The following is a 20536-nucleotide window of genomic DNA, read 5'->3' on the forward strand; positions in this document are numbered from 1 at the left end:
TGTCTAAACGTGGAGTGAGATTGAGACCAGGATCAGGGTCAGGTTTGGGACTGAGCGCACGCAGAGCGAGACAGGGGGGATGTCACTGCAGGATGTCCCTGGCATCGTCCCAGCCCTCCTCAGGCACCTCCAAACATGGGGGGCAGCTGGGTGCTCCGAGATCCGGGTGCTCCGAGATCCAGGTGCTCCCACGCTGCCCCTCAATAACAGGCGAGCATTCCCTGAGGGCAGCCCTCAATGTGACCCTTGGGGCTCTGGGATCAGCCCTCACATCCCTGTGGGAGCAGCTGCAGACATGGTGAGCGTTTTCCCCCCAACCCAGCCTTTTCCTAAGGAAGGGTGAAGCCCAGCTGTCCTCCTCCTCTCCTCAGCTGAGGATGTCAAACTCCCCCGGAGCAGGAAAGTCCCCATTCCCTGTTTCCTTGTGGCTGCAGCCTGGAACATCCACTCAGAATGAAGAACTTTCTGACAGCCCTGCTGAATGACACTGGGAGGAGGTCTGTGAGAAAGGGAGGAAATTGTATTTTGATAGGAAATAAAGCTACAATATTACTTCTTTCCATCGCATTCCTTTTCAGTCAGTTGCAGTTCTGTTTACAGAGTGCCACCTTCTCAGCTGTTTGTGTTTGTGTCCTCCTTTCTCTCCTGCCTCTCTTTGCCTGCTCTGTTTCTCTCTCAGTGTCTCCCTTGACCCAGGGCAGCTCCCACCAAAGGCCCTGCCCTGATTTCATTCCCAATCCAGGGCCTACAACCACCATGGGTGAAGTTTTGAAGGCTGGCAGTGAAATGTCACTGTAGGATCTTGCTGCACTTGGCGTCTTGCTCCTTGTTAAGAGCTTTGCCTTCAAGGGCAGGAAGATCTTTTCCTGGCTGGGAACTGGAATTCCAGCCCCTGGGAGCGTGTGCCATGGATCCCAGAGGGGCATTCCTGAGGCAAGGTGCAGCAGCTGTGTGAGCTCCCAAAGCACGCACCAAAGATGGATTTGCCAGGCATTTCCCAGCACATTTCCAGCTGGAAGCAGAGGGAGGAAGGAAAGGGAAGCGAGTCCCTGACAGAATCCCGCAAGTATTGGGGTAGGAAGGGACTCTGCCTGCGAAGGGAATGTCACAATCCTCTTGGAGGAGCGGGGTGTTGTGATGGCTTGTTTACCAATCCTAGGAGGGCAAAAAGGCGAACAGACGGGGATCATGAGTTTCATCACAGCAAATGCACCTTTATTATATAGTGCCAACAGCAAAGCAATGGAGGGGACAGAAAGGAAATAAAGGATAGAAAGAAAAAGACAGGAAAAGGGATTATAGCTGCCAAAGCAGACGAAATCCTCACTGGTCTGAACAATGGAGATCCATTTTGTCACATCGGGGAGAATCTCAAAATCTTGGTTATCTCAGGGGTCTTTTATAGTCCTCTGTGGAAGGGGGGAACAATGAATGTCCATTGAAGGCACCGAGAAGGAACAGGTCATGTTATCAGCCGTGAGCGAGAGCCATTGTCTCTTGGTCCATCGCCCACACCTGGGCAAACATCTCGCATTGATCAGGTCAGCCCTCCTCCCTGTGGTAAGGGTCTCAGTCTCAATCCTTGGGAGGGGCTTCAATCTCCATCCGTCACAGTGGTCATGAGGCAGATGAGGGGTCTTCTGTGGGAGATCACCAGAGTTCCCCCAGAAAGTTCATTTGGCCAAGAGGTGGGAAAATTCATGGGTTGAGCAGGTATCCTGAAACAGGTGTAAGCACATAGAACAAGCCGCTCCTTGCCAGATCCTTGCCAGGCCCTGCTCGAAGCAGTGGTCTGAGGTGGTACAGCAAATACACCTGCAAAACTAATCATCCACCTCTCCAAGCCGGAACTCCAGTCGGGGCCTCCAGGATCTCAGTCTCTCCCACTGCAGCAAACGTGTGGCAAAAATGAGGGGAACTTGGGACCGTCTCTTACACAGGGGCGTGCATGTCCTTTGAAGGGGAACAATCCCCACATGTGCCCAGCGCTGTAATAAACATACAGTCTCTACAACTCCTTGCAGGATTTGAGGGGATAAATTTTTCATCTGCATTTCAGCAGCAGAACTAGCAGACTAAACAGCGTATTTTACCTATGCTGGCCAGCTACTAATGATTCAAAGCAGCACATTTCACCTAAATACAAATGGATTTCTACCCTGTAACATTTACCCTGTAAAATACCCTGTTTCCACCGCTGAGCACCCCCTGGGCTGAGAGGGACAGAGACTCCCTGGAGCACTCCCCTGGCAGAGGGGTGAGCAGTAGGGAGAACCCCCCAGGCATTCCCTGGAGTGAGAAAGATGGAGACCCCCTGGGCAATGGCCTGGGGTGACAGGGAAATGGCCAGGGGTAACAGGAGAAGAGACAACCCATCCAAGCCCCTCCAAGGCATCCCCCTGGGCAAGAGGCACAGAGACCCCGTGAGCATCCCCCGGGCACTGGACAAAATAGACTCGGCAGAAATCACACTTAATCCTACAAAAAATGCCTTGAGGAATATTTGCTCTTCCCACAAGTCACTTGTGATGGAAACGCAAACAAATCCCAAACATGAATAAACTGACAATAGAAGCAATTCTGTGGCAATTCCAAAATTCATCAGTTCCTGCACAGCTCCAGCTCAGCTGCAGGCAGGTTCCGATAACACAAAAGTAGAAATTTGGCCCAATACAGATTATTAAAAGGAAGGGAAAGCTCTGTGTATCTGTCACAAAGGTGACAGGGACGAAGAAAACAATGATTCTCACATTTGGCAAAGCCCTCAAACCTATGAATTGGGGAGTTATTCGGGAATTTAGCTACTTGAGCTGGGTTTTTTGTAGGACTTTTAGCAGCCTTGTGTTCCTCAACTTGTGGTGAATGATCCTTGTCAGTCTTGCTGGTATCATTTGCTCCCTTTCCTCCAGGGATTTTAACAAACTTTTGAAGGAAGGACAACAAAATATGTTCTTTACACTGGCCACCCACAGCAGCCATTTTCCTCATAAGTTCTCCCACAAGTCCCTCAGCGGAAGCTGCATCCAAGTTTCCAAGAGTTCCTCCAGAAAGAGACAGAACCTCCTCAGAGGAGGGAACCATGCTGTTGTCAAAGGCACTTGGGGTCAGACAATAGCGCCTAAAATCTCTGCAAAATAATGCTGCAATCTGGTTAACAAAATTGTTAGAGGTGCCTCTGCCCCAAGTAAGGTGCTAACGAGACCAAATCCCAAGTGGATTTTATTGAACAGTAAATGTGAGGTAGAGAGAGAGATGGAAAGAAAGAGCAAAGAGGGGAGAGCAAGGGAGTGACAGGGACAGAGACCTCCCCTGGGGCAGGGCAAGTGTGACATTGTCCCCTGTGTGCGGGGCCTTCCCAGGGTGGAGGTTTTACACCTGAGCCAGTTTGGGTAAGGGGGGTGGTGTTCACCCCCCACCCCGAGCAGGGATTGCCTCACTGTTTCAGGTGACAATGTAAGATGGAACCAAAAGTGTGTTTTCAGTCACCATCTTCATGAACTGTGATAAACAGGTGGGGCAGTGTTCTTTATCTCTGCCATGACTCAGCCCTGATAACGCCCTCCAGGGGCCATCTTCTGTTAATGGGCCATTGAGTGTCACTGCAGGACTGATAAAATTACATCATCCCATTGTGGGATGCTCCGCCCAGGGGGAGGAACCAAGCATTCCTACCTGGATATAATCTCACCCTTGCAACACCAGGAGCACCTTGCCTACTGGATTCCCAGAGGACAAGAGCTCCATCAGCACCACTGGACCTTCAGAGGAAGACCAGACCCTTTCTACAGGATCCCTGCTTTGACAGAATCACGTTCATCACTCCAACAGGACTGCAGCCACCAATTCATCAGACTGCTACCACCTCCCGGACCAACGGGGTGTCAGGTTATATCCTGACTCGGCCAGATTAAACCAGTGTTTCTGGATCATTGCCTTGATCCTAATTTTCTCATTAAATTGTAATTCTGGCATAAATGCTCCTCCTGCTTTGCTCCAAACCAGTACAAAACTCAATGTGCTCACCCCTTGTTTTTTTCCCAGAACAGAATTTCCCATCCCCAAACCTTCGCCACATGGAGGAGGATGCTGGGAGGAAGAGGAAGGAGCCCTGGGACAGCCAGGCAGGTGAAGAGGAAGTCAGTGCCCCTTTCCCCCTCTCTCCTGCTCCATCTCCCAGCCCAGCACAGGCCCCAGCTACAGGACAACCCCACTGCCGACGCCGTCCTGCCGGGGACGCACTGGGGGGATCTCCTTCCCCTTCCCTCTGGCACGGAGGCAAATCCCATCTTCTCCTTGTCCTTCCTGCCCCAGGCAAGGAGCTGAAGATGGAGACCAGGGAGGACAAATCCCCACGGCAGAACCTCATGGCAGAGACCGTTTTGAGCAGCTCCATGGCACAGGAATCCAACGGGGAGGAAAATTCCCAGAGATCCCACAGGAGGAGGGGCTCCAAGCCCAGCCCAGGGTGTTCTGAGGAGGAAAGACCCACCCTGTGCCAGGCAGGTGGACAGAGCTCCAGCCAGAGCTCAGAGCTGGTGGTCCATGAGCAGGTTCACCATGGGGAGAAGCCCTACAAGTGCTTGGAGTGTGGGAAGAGCTTCAAGAAGAGCAACAATCTGAAGCAACACCAGATGATCCACACCGGGGAATGGCCCTTCAGGTGTGGGGAGTGTGGGAAGGGCTTCAGCTGCAGCTCTGCCCTCGTCACCCACCAACGCATCCACAATGGGGAGAGGCCCTACGAGTGTGGGGAATGTGGGAAGAGCTTCAGCCGAAGGTCCCACTTGATCCAGCACCAGAACATCCACGCTGGGGAAAGGCCATACTTGTGTGAGCAATGTGGGAAGAGCTTCAGCCGAAGGTCCCACTTGATCCAGCACCAGAACATCCACACTGGGGAAAGGCCATACAAATGTGGGGAATGTGGGAAGGGCTTTGGCCAGAGGTCCTACCTGATCGTCCACCAAAGGATTCACACTGGCGAGAGGCCCTATGAGTGTCCTGAGTGTCAGAAGAGCTTTCCAACCAGCTCCATTCTTCTCAAGCACCAGCGGATTCACACCGGGGAGAGGCCCTTCCACTGCCTGCACTGCAGGAAGAGCTTCAAGCAAAAATCCCACCTCATCAGGCACCAGCGCATCCACACCAGGGACAGGCCCTACGACTGTCCCCGGTGTGGGAAGAGCTTCTCCAGGAGCTCTCACTTGACCCGACATGAACAGAGGCACAAGTAAGGGAAGCCCTGCAGGTGCCTCAACTGCAGGAGGAGCTTCATGAACTGTTCCAGCTCCATCCCCCATGGGAGAGCCCATGTTGGGAAGAGCTCTGGTGATCCATGTTCCCTGTGATCCATGCTGGGAAGAGATCATTCCCTTTTCCTACCCCTGCCAATGAAATTGTTTGGGATTGAAGAACATGAGGGTCTGGCCATGGCCCTATCATTACATTCACTCCCACCTCAGGTCATTTCCAGGGGCAGGAAAGGGACTCTCTCTCTCTCTCTCTCTCTCCCTGAGGAGAAGGGTGTCTGTTCCAGGCAGGAGGAAATGCGTGGCTGGGAAGAGCCAGTCAGTGGTGATGTAGTTTTCCCTGTAAATAGTTTTTCTTATCCATTCTGTTATCAGTATTGTTTCTGTTCCTGTTTGTTCCTTGTCTTGTTGCTGTTCCAAGTAAATTGTTCTTATCCCAGTCCGGGATCATTGCCTTTTGTGCTTTCTATGGGAGGCGGGAGGGCAGCGAGCGGCAGCACGGTTTTAGCGGGAGCAGGAAATGGGGGAATCCCATTCCTGAATGTCATGGTTTGACACTGGCGCAATGCCAGCGCCCCCATGAAAATGCACCTTCCCTAAATAAATGCTGTGAGATGTGATCAGGAACAGAGCAGAGCAGGCCCAAGCTTAATAACAAAGGGGAAAAAAAACTTTATTAAACTACTACTAACACAAAAAACACATAAACTAAATCCAGGATGAAGACCTTTTAAAACACCCCTCCTCCTCCCAATTTCCAAAAACACCCACCATGAAACATCACCCGGGATTCCTGATCAAATTACCACCCTTCAGAAAATCAATACTCAAACTATCAAGGGAGAGAGAAGTCTCTCTTGCACCACAGACCCCCCAGGAAACACAGTTGCCACACCCTGTGTTTCCCTGTCACACATGGCAACCGCCCGGAGAAAATCTGCCAGTGTGACCCTCTCCTTTCCATCTCACAGTGCTCTCACCACCGTGCATGGACAGACTGCTCATAGGGCTCCTTTAAGGATGCTTTGCCACGGACCCAAAGATACAACAGTTCAGCTTCTCATCTTGGGACTACAGTCCCCCCCATTTTCCCCTGGGGCCAAGGGTCCAAGAACAGAACTCATCTTCTTTCCCGACAATTTGGTGGCCCGTACGGGGAAGGCCAGACAAAGTGGAAAAAACTTTATTCTAATAATATTTTGGCTCTAACTGTTTTGTGGGAATATTGGTATGTCTCTTTTTAAAGTTATAATGTCATTTGGAGTGAAAGCCTGCCTCTATTTCTGGTCATTAGGGTTCTTTGAAATTTTAATAGCTTTATGGTCCCTGGAGTTATTTTCTTATCCAGAAGTAGCTCCGATATTGCCCCTAATACGTAGATTTTGTAGCAGAGGGGCATTAACTAGAATATTCATCGGGCTGGGCTTGGCTGTGATACTTTGCAAGGGGCTTATAAAAATGTTGTTATCGGCTCCAGGAATGTATAATTCGTGGTTGTGGCTGTGTGCTAAATTTGTTATGGGGGAGGAGGTTTTTCAGCCTTTGCTTTCCTTTTCCTCCTCCGAATTGTTTACGTCTCTATTAGAAAATGTTCAGTTCTCCCTGACTGCCAAGGACACCATCTTTCTGTTATTTAATTTAATAACCTTTCTCTATACTGTCTCTCTTCCACTACAAATCAAGGAGGAGCAATATTTTCCAAAGCCCTCATTTCCTGGAAAGGGTTAAAAGTTCAGACTCCCTGGACGGCTGATATCTCGGTCCGGCGTTCCGTCTCCCACGCTGGGCACTATCCCCCCTCCTTAGTCAACCTGGTGTCCCGCGGCTCCCCGCGGGTCACCATATTGATGGCGGCCTTAGCTTGGATGCCCGCTCGGCACAGCGCACGGCAGCCTAGAACTCCTGGGCTCAAGCGATCCGTCGGGCTCAGCCTCCCCGTTCAACTGGCCCTGGACATTGCTGAAAGAGAGAAGTGGCCAAAGCTCTACCTCTACACTGATTCATGGATGGTAGCCAATGCACTGTGGGGCTGGCTGGAGAGATGGAAAGGGGCTAACTGGCAGCGTCGAGGAAAACCAATTTGGGCTGCTGAAGAATGGAAAGACATTGCTACCTGGCTAGAGAAACTACCTGTGAAGGTTCGCCATGTAGATGCTCATGTCCCCAAGAGCAGAGCTAATGAAGAGCAGCAAAACAATCAGCAGCTAGATCAGGCTGCAAGGATAGGGGTGTCAAAGATAGATTTAGATTGGCAACACAAGGGAGAGTTATTCCTAGCGCGATGGGCCCATGATGCCTCAGGCCATCAGGGCAGAGATGCCACCTATAAGTGGGCACGAGACCGAGGGGTGGATTTAACCATGGACAGCATTTCTCAGGTTATCCATGACTGTGAGACGTGTGCTGCCATCAAACAGGCCAAGCGAGTGAAGCCCCTATGGTATGGGGGACGGTGGTCCAAGTACAGGTATGGGGAGGCCTGGCAGACTGACTACATCACACTGCCCCAGACACGCCAAGGCAAGCGCTACGTGCTCACAATGGTGGAAGCCACCACGGGATGGTTGGAAATCTACCCTGTGTCTCATGCTACAGCCCGTAACACCATCCTGGGCCTTGAAAAGCAGGTCCTTTGGAGGCATGGTACCCCTGAGAGGATTGAGTCAGACAATGGGACTCATTTTAAGAACAGCCTTATCAACTCCTGGGCTAGGGAACATGGCATTGAGTGGGTGTACCACATCCCCTACCATGCACCAGCTGCAGGCAAGGTGGAGAGATGCAATGGACTGTTAAAAACCACCTTGAAAGCACTGGCTGGGGGATCTTTCAAAAACTGGGAGCAGCATTTGGCAAAGGCCACCTGGTTAGTTAACACCCGAGGTTCCACCAATCGAGCAGGTCCTGCCCAGTCTGAGTCCCTGAATATAGTAGACGGAGATAAAGTCCCAGTGGCACATATCAGAGGTTTGTTAGGGAGGACAGTGTGGATCAATTCTGCCTCGAGTACAGACAAACACATTCGTGGGATTGTCTTTGCTCAGGGACCAGGTTGCACATGGTGGATAATGCAGAAAGATGGAAGAACACGATGTGTACCTCAGGGAGACCTGATTGTGGGGTGAGACTCATATGCAAACATCTCAATTTGCTGGATGTTACTGCCATTGTTTGTACATTACACCACACAGACATGGGACAGAAGGAAATGTGTAAATGTCGAAAGTCAGAGCAAGTAAGAATGGAAGAGAATGTGTAAGTGTGGAAGGTTTGAGCAGGCTGGAAGGAAGTTTAGTAACATGTTCACGATATGGGATAAGGGGTGGAATGTCGTGGGGACAGGACATTTTCATGCTCATTATCCCAATCGTGGTTTCTGTTCCCTGCTCTCAGTTTGTTTTGTCTTTCCCACCCCGCCCCGGCTCACGGCTGGCTTGCTGCTTGGCTTTTGGCTTGCTGCTTTTGCTTGCTGCTGGCTGCCTGCTTTGCTAGCTCTGTTTTCCTTTCTTTTTTCTTTGCTTTTCGCTTGCTTGCTTTTTCACCATTTTTTCCTTTTTCCCCGGTTTCCGTTGTTCCCTTCCCCCCCCCCCCCCCCCCCCCCGAAGATATCGGAACTACTCCGGGCAGGAGCTCCCCCGGGGTCTGCGATGTGGCGAAGAGAGATACAGCTCAACCCCCTTGGACTGGTGAAAACATCTGTTGTCATCTCGGGCTATTTCTCTAGTGCTGGGGAGTGTTTTTTGTCGTTCCTTAATAAACAAGTTTTTTCCACTTCCCCTCTGAAGAAATTCCTCCCGAACCCGGTGGTGGGGGGAAGTTGCGGAGGGTTTGGTTTCCTATAAGGGGCTCCTTTGGAGTTGTTTTCCCCTAATTTGTCCTAAACCAGGACAGAAGGACAACAAAATATGTTATTTACACTGGGCACCCACAACAGCCATTTTCCTCATAAGTTCTCCCAAAAGGCCCTCAGAGGAAGCTGTGTCCAAGTTTCCAAAAGTTCCTCTAGAAGGAGCCACAATCTGCTCAGAGAAGGGAACCATGCTGTTGTCAAAGGCACTTGGGGTCAGACAACAGTGCCCTAAACTCATTGAGCCAAAATAATGCCACCATCTGGTTAATAAAATTTTTAGAGAGATGCCTCTGCCCCAGTTAAGTTGCTAATGAGACCAAATCCCAAGTGGATTTTATTGAACAGTAAATGTGAGGTAGAGAGAGAGATGGAAAGAAAGAGCAAAGAGGGGAGAGCAAGGGAGTGACAGGGACAGAGACCTCCCCTGGGGCAGGGCAAGGGTGACATTGTCCCCTGTGTGCGGGGCCTTCCCAGGGTGGGGGTTTTACCCCTGAGCCAGTTTGGGTAAAGGGGGTGGTGTTCACCCCCCACCCCGAGCAGGGATTGCCTCCCTGTTTCAGGTGACAATGTAAGATGGAACCAAAAGTGTGTTTTCAGTCACCATCTTCATGAACTGTGATAAACAGGTGGGGCAGTGTTCTTTATCTCTGCCATGACTCAGCCCTGATAACGCCCTCCAGGGGCCATCTTCTGTTAATGGGCCATTGAGTGTCACTGCAGGACTGATAAAATTACATCATCCCATTGTGGGATGCTCCGCCCAGGGGGAGGAACCAAGCATTCCTGCCTGCATATAATCTCACCCTTGCAACACCAGGAGCACCTTGCCTACTGGATTCCCAGAGGACAAGAGCTCCATAAGCACCACTGGACCTTCAGAGGAAGACCAGACCCTTCTATAGGATCACTGTTTTGACAGAATCACGTTCATCACTCCAACAGGACTGCAGCCACCATTTCATCAGACTGCTACCACCACCCTGGCCAACGGGGTGTCAGGTTCTATCCTGACTCTGTCAGATTAAGGCAGTGTTTCTGGATCATTGCCTTGAGCTTAATTTTCTGATTAAATTGTAATTTTGGCATAGACTCTCTCCCTGGCAAGGAAGAGGAAGATGTCCCGGGACACCCAGGCAAGTGAGGAGGAAGTCCCTGCCTCTTTCCCCCTCTCTCCTGCTCCATCTCCCAGCCCAGCCTGGCCCCTGGCTGCAGGACAACCCCGCTGCCGACGCCGTCCTGCCGGGGACGCATTGGGGGGATCTCCTTCCCCTTCCCTCTGGCACGGAGGCAAATCCCATCCTCTCCTTGTCCTTCCTGTCCCAGAGGAGGAGATGAGGATGGAGACCAGGGAGGACAAATCCCCACGGCAGAACCTCGTGGAAGAAGACATTTTGAGCAGCTCCATGGTGCCAGAATCCAACAGGGAGGAAAATCCCGAGAGATCCCACAGGAGGAGGGGCTGCAAGCCCAGCCCAGGGTGCTCTGAGGAGGAAAGACCCACCCTGTGCCAGGAAGGTGGACAGAGCTCCAGCCAGAGCCCGGAGCTGGTGGTCCATGAGCAGATTCATGATGGGGAGAAGCCCCACAAGTGCTTGGAGTGTGGGAAGAGCTTCAGACGGAGCAACAACCTGATCAGCCACCAGATGATCCACACCGGGGAATGGCCCTTCAGGTGTGGGGAGTGTGGGAAGGGCTTCAGCTGCAGCTCTGCCCTCGTCACCCACCAACGCATCCACACTGGGGAGAAGCCCTACAAGTGTCCCGAGTGTCAGAAGAGGTTTCACACCAGCTCCCATCTCCTTGTACTTCAGCGGATTCACACAGAGGAGAGGCCCTTCCGCTGCCCTGACTGCGGGATGGGCTTCAAGCACAACTCCACCCTCGTCAAGCACCGGCGCATCCACACCGGGGAGAGGCCCTACGAGTGTGGGGAATGTGGGATGAGCTTCAGCCGAAGCTCCAGCCTGATCCAGCACCAGAGGATCCACACCAGGGAACGGCCCTACCAGTGTGGGGAATGTGGAAAGAGCTTCCGTCAGAAGTCCCACTTGATCCGCCACCAGAACATCCACTCTGGGGAAAGGCCATACAAATGTGGGGAATGTCGAAGAGCTTCACCCAGAGGTCCAAACTGATCATCCACCAAATGATCCACACCGGTGAGAGGCCCTACGAGTGTCCCGAGTGTCAGAAGAGGTTTCGGACCACCTCAGATCTCCTCTAGCACCAGCGGATTCACACCGAGGAGAGGCCCTTCCTCTGCCCTGACTGCGGGAAGGGCTTCAAACACAACTCCACGCTCGTCACCCACTGGCGCATCCACACTAGGGAGAGGCCCTATGAGTGTCCCCAGTGTGGGAAGAGCTTCTCCAGCAGCTCTAACTTGACCAAACACCAACGGACCCACTGGTAAGGGAAGCCCTGCAAGTGCCCCAACTGCAGGAAGAGCTTCGTGCACTGCCCCTACTCCATCCCCCATTGGAGGACCGACGTTGGCAGAGCCCTGGTGACCCACATTCCATGTGATCCATGTTGGGAAGCTACCTGTCTGGCTATCCTTTTGGTTTGGCCCTAATTTTTTTGTGATTTATCTTCGTCCCTTAAAACCACATGAAATAGGACTACAAAGAAAGAAATTGATCACAAATGTCTCTAGTCCCACCATTTCACAGGTATTTCAGGGGGAATTTATGCTTTGGGGACATATTCTGGAAGATTTTTAGGTACTTTGGGGATTTCAGATAGTGTTCTCCATCTCTTTGCATTCCAAAAGTCAAGAGGGATCGGTCTGTCGACTCAAAAGCACTCAGTCCCACTGAAAACTACTCAATCTTACCCTAAAAAGGCACAAGTCCACATCAAATTGGCTTGTTCCCACCTCAGAAAAACTCAGTCCCATACTGAAATTACTCGATTGCACAGCCTCCAGGGTGAGATGGGCTTGGAAGGAGATGGGGAGAAATGGGATCCAAATTTGAGGGTGTGGGATCAGGTTTCTGTGGGACTGTGTGTGTGGGATATATTTTGATAGTAAATAAAACTTTCAGAATTCTTAATTCCTGTCCCATTCATTTTCAGTCAGTTCTGGTATGTTTTTCAGAGTGGTACCTTCTCAGCTGATTGTGTTTGTGTCCTCCTTTCTCTCCTGCCTTTCTCTGCCTGCTCTGTTTCTCTCTCAGTGTCTCCCTTGACCCAGGGCAGCTCCCACCAAAGGCCCTACCCTGATTTCATTCCCAATCCAAGAGCTACAACCACCATGGCTGAAGTTTTGAAGGCTGGCAGTGAAATGTCACTGTAGGATCTTGCTCCACTTGGCTTTTGTCTCTTCCATAAGAGCTTTGCCTTTAAGGGTAGGAAGATCTTTTCCTGGCTGGGAACTGGAATTCCAGCCCCTGGGAGTGTGTGCCATGGATGCCAGAGGGGCATTCCCGAGGCTCCCAGGGTGCTGCTCCTGCCGTGCCTCCCAAGGAGCTGTGCAGGGCCAGGGGACAAGGTGCAGCAGCTGTGTTGGTTCTGCAGTGCCACAAGGGCCCCTGGTTCCATGAGTTTCCGCACTGCCAACAGCGGTTCCTGGGTTCCCGTGGTGCCCTGCTGTGTCACCATGGATATTTGGTGGCACAAAGTTCCTCAGTGTCACAATGGCCTACCTGGCTCCATGAGCTTCCGCAGTGTCCAAATGGCCTCCTTGGATGGGCAGTGTCACCATGGGCCATTGGCTCCATGCAGCCCCGCTGGGTCACCGTGGGCTCCTTGGTTCCATGAGGTTCTGGGGGTGTCTCCATGGTCTCCTTGGATCCACAGTGTCACAATGGATCACTGGATCCACGTGGCCCTGCTGTGTCACCATGGCCCCTTGCTTCCATGGGACCCCAGGGTCACAATTGACTCCTTGCTTCCACGTCACCCCCTCAGTGCCAAAATGGCCCCTTCGTTCCCTGGGGAACACAAAAGATTTATAGAAACATTGAGCAACACCTGCTTAACACAGCTGGGAACATCTGTTTGCATTCAAAAGAGAGATTAAAGGTGAGGATGGCAGCAGCAGCTTCCATCTGCCACAGAGATCCAGGGAAAGGACAGGGACAGAGAATTCAGCTGGGAGACTCAGAGAATTCTGCTTCCAGAGATCATTTCTGGTCACACTGTCCCTTGTAGAAAGGTGACACCATTCCAGGCAGCCTGTACTGAGCAGGTGCTTCCTGAGTGGGGTTTGTTGTTCAGGAAACCTGCTCAGGCTTTTCCATTCTTTCCTTCCCAAGAGGAAAACTTCTCCTGGGCCTGTGTGCAGGCAGAGCCCTGAGGAGAGCAGGTGGGACACGGTGCAGTGGGCTGGGACATGGAGCTGCAGAGCTCAGGGACAAGGTTCTGCTGCAGGGCACAGGGATGTCAGTGCCAGCTGGGCCATGTCAGACATGCTGAGGCTGGGGCTGAGGAGCAGCTTGTCCAAACAGGGTCAGCCCTCAAGGGGCTCATTCTTCTACATGCCCAGACCTCCTAAGGAGACATTCAGCATCAAGATCACATGGGGAATGCTTCTATCAGCTCTTCTCTGAACTGGAAAATAAAAAAATACTCACTTGATTAAAGAAAAGGTGCACTTTGAAATCTTCTTCCTTAACCCAGTCTGAGACTGACTCCAATCAGCTTCACAAGGCTTGGAGATTTGAAGACCATTGAAGGAAGACATGGTGCCCCCAAAGGCTTTCTGGATTTTGATGATCCCCACGGTGGATTTGGGGCTGAGTTCAGGACCCTCAGGCAGTGAGAGAAGGCAGAAGAAGCTGCTCAAGGAGTCAGAAGCAAAACTCCAAGTCCCTTGGAGCATCACTGGGCCCCACTGAGGGCAGGCACTGCCAAAGGCTCCCCAGGGACTGGTGAGAGCAGCTCCTTGAGGCCAGGACTGCAGGGAGCCAAAGGCTCAGAGCAGAGAACTGCAATGCTGAGCAAGGCCTGGGCTGGCTGGGGGAAGCAGAAAGGCCAAACCCTGAGCCCAGCCTGGCACAGCAGGGCCTGTCCCTGACGGGTGGCTCGGGGCTGTTTGTGGGGCAGTGGGATCTGAGGGGCAGCAAGGACAAATGTCACAAACCCGTGTGACACTCCAGATCCTCATGGAACCAAGGGGCCAGTGTGACACTGTGCTGCCTCATGGAATCAAGGAGACCATTGTGGAACTCGGGGGCCCCGAGGAGCCAAGGGTCCGTGGTGACCTTGTGGAGCCCGCAGTGTCACAGAGGAGCCGTTGTGACACAGCGAGGGCGCGTGGAGCCGAGGGGCCATTGTGACACATCAGGGCTTTGTGGAACCACAAAGCCATTGTGACATTGCAAGGCCTCATGGAAGCACGAGGCCATTGTGACACTGCAGAAGCAAGGGGGACATTGTGACACTCCAGGGCCTCATGGAACCAAGGAGACCATTGTGACACTGTGGGGTCCCACAAAACCAAGGAAACATGGAACAGGTCTGGCTGCCTTGGCCACCTGGGGGCCACCTCTCATCTGCCTTTGAGACACTGGGACCATGTGCTTTTCTTTCTGATGGAAAAAACCATCCATCTCCACCAGGCACCCATGGCTAATATTGGGGAACTGTGTCCAGAATTCCCTATATCCACAGACAGCTCCCAGACAACAGCTACCAGGACTGACAAGTCTGGCTGGTCTTGGCTTCCTGAGGGCTGGCACTCATGTGCCTCAGAAACACTGTGGCTCTATGCTTTCCTTCCTGATGAAAAGAACTCATCTTCCTGTCCAGGCACCCACGGCCAAAATTGAGATTCCACCTCCAAAATTCCCTCTGTCCATGGATAGCCCCTAGATAAAAGATGCCAGGAGAGACAGGTTGGCTGGCTTGGCCTGAGGGTGGCCACCTCTCATCTTCTTCCAGAACACTTGGACTTCATGCTTTTCTTTCCTGCACCAAAAAATCATCCAATCCTGACCAGATGCCCATGGCCAAAATTGGGATTCCACCTCTAAAAGTCTGTACATCCAAGGATTGCTCCCCAGTGAAATCAGCCAGGACAGACAGGTCTGGCTGCCCTTGGCCTCTTGGGGGCTGCCTCTCACTTACTTTCCCAACACTGGGGCTCGGTGCTTTCCTTCCTGTGGAAAAGAACTGCCCTTCTTCTCAAGGTGTCTGTGGTCAAAATTGAGATTCCTTCTCCCAAATTCCATATATCCAAAGATCCCTCCATGACAAAAGCTGCCAGGACAAACAGGTCTGGCTAGCTTGGCTTCCCAGGAGCCCCATCTCTCTCGTGTTCTGTCTTTGAAACACTTGGGCTCAGTGTTTTCCTTCCTATGGAATAGAACTGTCCTTCTTATCTATGTAGAAATGGCCGAAATTGGGGTCCCACCTCCCAGATTCCCTATATCCAAGGCTTGCTTTCAGACAAAAGCTATCAGGACAGAGACGTCTTGCTGCCTTAGGCCTCTGATGGCCGCCTTTCATCTGCCCCTCAAGCACCGGTGGTCCATGCTTTTCTTTGCATGGAAAAGAATTATGTTTCTCCTCCAGGTGTCCATGTCTGAAATTGGGATTTGACCTCCAAAATTCCCTATATCTGAGGGCTGTTCGCAGCCAAATTCTGCCAGTACCGTCAAGTCTGGCTGGCCTTGGCCTCTGGTGGCTGCCCCTGCCACACTGGGGCTCGGTTCTTTCCTTCCCATGGAGATCCCTGTGACACTGTGGGGACCTCATGGAACCAAGGGGATCATTGTGGCACCACTGGAGCCCATGGAACCAAGGGGCCATGGTGACATAGCGGGGCTTCATGGACCCAGAGACCATTCTGACACTGTGGGGCCTGATGGAAGCAGGGAGACCATGAGGACCCTTCAGGGCCTCGTGTCACCAAGGGGGCATTGTGACACCTCAGGGCCTCCTGGAAGCAAGGGACCATTGGGACACTGTGGGGCCCCCTGGAACCGAGGGAACATGGAACAGGTCTGGCTGGCTTGGCCTCCCAGGGCCACCTGACAGGTCTGGCTGATGCTGGAATGCCAAGGGCTGCCTCTCATCAGCTCCTGGAGCACTGGGGCTCCATGCTTTCCTTGCTATGGAAAAGAACTGTCCCTCTTTTCAGATGCCCATTGCTAAAATTGGTTATCCTGCCTAAAAAACTTCCTATTTCTAAGGGTATTTCTCAGAACAAAACCTGCCAGCTCCAGCTGGCCTTGGCCTCTTGTGATCACATCTCATCTACCCCTGAAACACTGGGGCTCTGTTCCTTCCTTCCTATGGAAAAAAGCATCCTTCTTGCCAAGGGACCATGGCCAAGATTAGAATTTGGCCTCCCAAATTCCGTATATCCCAGGAATGCTCCCAGACAAAAGCAGCCAGGACAGACAGGTCAGGCTGGCCCTGTCGTCTGGTGATTTTCTTAGACTATAAGCTGAATGTTTTCATTTGAAAACACCTTGGAGAGCACCCAGAGATCTCCCAAGATGGGGTTCTGAGGCCTCAGGCACATGACCACTACATATGGACAAAGGAGCTCTGTGCTCTGTGCTGTGGTGGTGGTTTTGCAACATGGAAGTCATGTCCTGAGAGAAGCTGCTAGACGTTTCCTTTGTGTCAGACAAAAAACCAATCAGTAATTAGCTGTGAGAACTGACAATCTGTTAAACCATGAAGGAAGCTGCACACGCCTCTGTGAAGACACAAGTTAAAGGGGAAGAAGCCTGGCTGGGTCTCTTTCCCTTCTGGCCAGCACAGAGGTGCCAAGGCCGGGCCAGCCCCCGTCTGGGCCGGGGCGGGCCGGGCGGCTCCTGCCGTGGGGCCGGGCCCCTTCCCAGGGAGCCCGCCAGGCCCCATCGGCTGCCGGGCAGGGGAGGGGAGGCCGCGGGGCCGAGGCCGGGCCGGGCCGTGGCTGCGCTTGCTGACATCTGGCCGCTGCCGAGCCCTGCCCCGCCGCCAGCCCGGGCCCAGCCAGGATCCGCCGGGCCCCAGGAGCAGCCCCGGGCCGGGCCGGCTCGGCCAAGCTTCTGCCGCCCTTGGGCTTGGCCCGCAACCAGCGGGCAGGGCCAGGAGAAGCCATCGGCCCCGGCCGTGCTGCTGCTCTGCTCTGGCCTGGCTGCTGAGATCCTGGCCCTGCCCCCAGCGCCGCCCAGCCTGACACAGCCCCAGCGCAGCCGCTGCACAAACCTCCATGGGAAAACAGCTCCGGCCGCAAGGACCCAGCCCGGCCGGGCTCACGCAACCATCTGCAGGCCCCGCCTGAGATATTGACTCTTCCCGTGCTTCCATCCTCCCTCCAGGGAGAGAAAAGGACAAAGTGCAGGCACACACAGGAGCAACGTGAAGACACCCAGGTCAGTGAAGAGGAAGTTGAGTCCCAGATGGGAGGGATGAGGAGATGCCTTGACCTTGGGGCTGAAATCCTCTGGGAAAGCTGTGGAGAAGGATGGAATTGATACATCAGACTCTCTTTTTTCCCTATAATGCATTGAAAAGAATGGGGAGATGACTTGTTCAGCAAAGGCCTCCATGTTAAAGTAAGCAAATGTTGCAGTAGCTGTGATCCCATGAGAAGTTTGAACATTGAAAGAGAGCAGAGTGACGAGAACCTGTGCCCTCAGGGAGAGAAGAAGGCCTCTGTTCCCAGAGATGAAGATGATTTCAGAAATAAATTAAGAGAACCTTTGCTCTTAAACAGCTCATCTGTAAACCAATACCCCATAAGCTGACATGGCCCATAAACACAGCTGTGGGGAAAGCTGTGAAAAATGGGAGGGACTTCACGATTGCAGATTTTTCCAGGCAGCTGTTATTCGTGGAAATGAAAAGCCATGAGATAACTGTTTTCTTGTGGAGAAGTCTCCATAACATGAACAAGAGGAACTTCTCTCCCTAAGTGAACAGAAGAAAGACTATTCTAGAGGTGGTAAACTGACTGAAAATTTTAGGCTTTGTCTCTTTACATTGTCAGGTTGTATGGAGAGAGGATTCTTATTACTCTTATTACTCTTTCTTTTAGTTACTATTAATAAAACGTTTGAAAGTTTTGAGCCTACTTTGCTTTTCTCCTAATCCTATCTCAGAGCAGGAAATATGTAAGTATATTCTAGTGAGTGCACTGGTAATTAGTCAGCACTGAACCCACCACAATAATTGATGCATTGGCCAAGAAATCTCACATTGTTGAAACAAAATCACTACAGAAACTTCCTGATGAACTGCCCCAGACCAGAGGGAAATCAAGGCAGAGCCATGGTTTGTCAGGACTTGCTTGATCCTAATGAACCCCGTGGTGCATTTGGAGCTGAGCCCTGGAACCTCAGGGCCTGAGAGGAGATTGCAAAAACCTTTCCAGGAGTCCAAGGCAGAAGAAAAACCCAAAGTGTCTCAAAGCATTAATGGGTGCCACTGAGGTCCGTCCCCAACACAGGCTCCTCATGGACTCCTTGGAGGAGAGAACTGGAGGCCAGGATGGCACAAAAACCTCTCAGAGATTCAAAATGGCACAAAAACCTCTCAGTGTGGAAAGGAAAATCCAAAGTACCTTACAAAAGTTGACTATCTCAAAGTATTAATGAGCCCCACTGAGTGTCAGTACAAAGCTCTCAAGGGACTCGTTAAAGCAGATAATTGGGGCCATGATTGCACAAACCTCTCACAGAGTCTGTATCCTAAGGGAAACACCAAGTACCTTAAAATAACTGAGTACCTTGAAGCATTAATGAGCCCCACTGAGTGTTGTTCCTGACAAAGCCTCTCCAGGGACTAATTACAGCAGATAATTGGAGGCCATGATTGCAGAAAGCTCTCAGAGACTGCAAGGCAAAAGCCAAAGGCAAAGTCCTTTGAAAAACCTGCAGTGCCTGGGAGCATTGTGGAGCCCCCAGGGCCATTCCTGAGCAAGGCTCCCCAGGGACTCCTTCCAGCAGATCCTTGAGGCCACTGGGATGTGGGCTAGGGGGGGATGCTGAGGGCAGGACAAGGGGCTGACAGTGCCCAGCCTGGCTGGGGCTGTGCCAGGAGGCCCCAGGGCCTCAGGACAAGGTGTCTCCTGACAGCCCTTGGTGGCACAGACCCTGCTGTGCCCCAGGCCACCAAGACTTGGCTTCTCTTTGTCCCCACCTGTCATCAGTGCCTCCAGTTCTCTGCTCTGCCTGGGGCCTGAGGACACTTTCTCAATCGTGTCCCTCACTGGGACCCATTAAAAGTCAAAGAAACTTTGGAGTTGGATTCTGACTTGGGAGTTCTGGAGAGGTTTCTGCAGCTGCCTCTCAGGGCCTGATGTTCAGGGCCTGAGCACAAAGCCCCAGAGGCTCATTCAAGTCCTTGTGCTGTGTCTGTGCTGCTGAGCTGGGCCGGGCTCCTGGCACAGAGGGTGATGCTGGTAAGCAAGCAGAGCTTCAAAAGCACATTTCTCTGGATGAGCAGCTCTTCTCCCAGCCCAGCAGGGCTGGGGCACTGCCTGCAGCCAGCGCGGGCACAGCCCAGAGGCACAGAGAGCTTCAATCAGTCAGGGCTGGGAAGGTGCTGAGAAGTGCCTGGGGCAGAATCACTGCCAGCCCTTGGCACAGGAACCTCTGGCTGCAGGACAATGCAGCTGCAGCTCCTGCAGTGATCTCCTCAAGCTGGAACATCCCAATGCCCACAGACCCTGTGAGTACAATCCTGAGTATTTCTGGTGCAGGGCAGGTGAAATGCTCATGAAGCTCTGAGATGCTGAGGGGTTCTGATCAGTCATAGAATATTTCCAAGATAAGGATTTTGATAAAAAATAGGGAATTTCCTAAGACTTCGTATTCAGTTTCCTGCTATTGGAAAATGGATGGGATAAAGGGATAAATATTAAAGGTTGATTAAGAATTATAAATTATGCATTTTGTCAAGTGCCTGAGACATCTGAACTGTTACCTTTAGTGATGTACAGGTTCACAGGAGATCCCTAATGTGCTTGCAGCCACTCTGCCCATGGACAGCACCAGCATCACCTTTGCTGGAGCCATCAGGCTCAGTCTGAGCTGTCCTTTCTCCAAGCTGCAAACAGAACCTGCCCCCAGCCAGTGCCCTGCAAACAGGAAGGGTTCTGTCAGGCCAAGGAGAGTGCACAGAGATTTGGGGTCTGTGAGTGCTGGCACAGAGAGATCAGGCACAGGGAAACACCTCAGGAGGAAAATCTCCAGGAAGCAGAGAGAAGGTCAGGGAAGGAGAGAAAACAAAACCCAGAAATGCTGTGGCAGGGAGAGTTTAGAGATGTGCAGAGGATCCCCTCCAGTGCAGCCCCTCCCTCTGCACAAGCCCCCTCCCTCCTGTGCCCCCAGCCAAGCCTCTGCCCTCAGGGCCGGGGCTCCAAGGCGTGCAGCCCCTCCTGTGCAGGCAGAGCTGCAGCAGAGCCGTGGGGCAGCTCTGCAGCCCCGGGCCCAGTTCCCTCTGCAGAGCACAGGGCTGGGAGCAGCTGCCCGGCACTGGGGGCTCTGGCAGG

At 52.4% G+C, this 20536-nt stretch overlaps 2 pseudogenes; one reads left to right on the forward strand and one right to left on the reverse strand.

Moving 5' to 3' along the window:
- The window catches only part of LOC128820667 (uncharacterized), a 2212279-nt pseudogene that overhangs the window by 1118191 nt on the left and 1073552 nt on the right, over positions 1-20536 (forward strand).
- The window catches only part of LOC128820669 (uncharacterized), a 1091286-nt pseudogene that overhangs the window by 117791 nt on the left and 952959 nt on the right, over positions 1-20536 (reverse strand).

The sequence above is a fragment of the Vidua macroura genome, chromosome 30 (assembly GCF_024509145.1).
Source record: "Vidua macroura isolate BioBank_ID:100142 chromosome 30, ASM2450914v1, whole genome shotgun sequence".
Classification (NCBI taxonomy): Eukaryota; Metazoa; Chordata; class Aves; order Passeriformes; family Viduidae; genus Vidua; species Vidua macroura.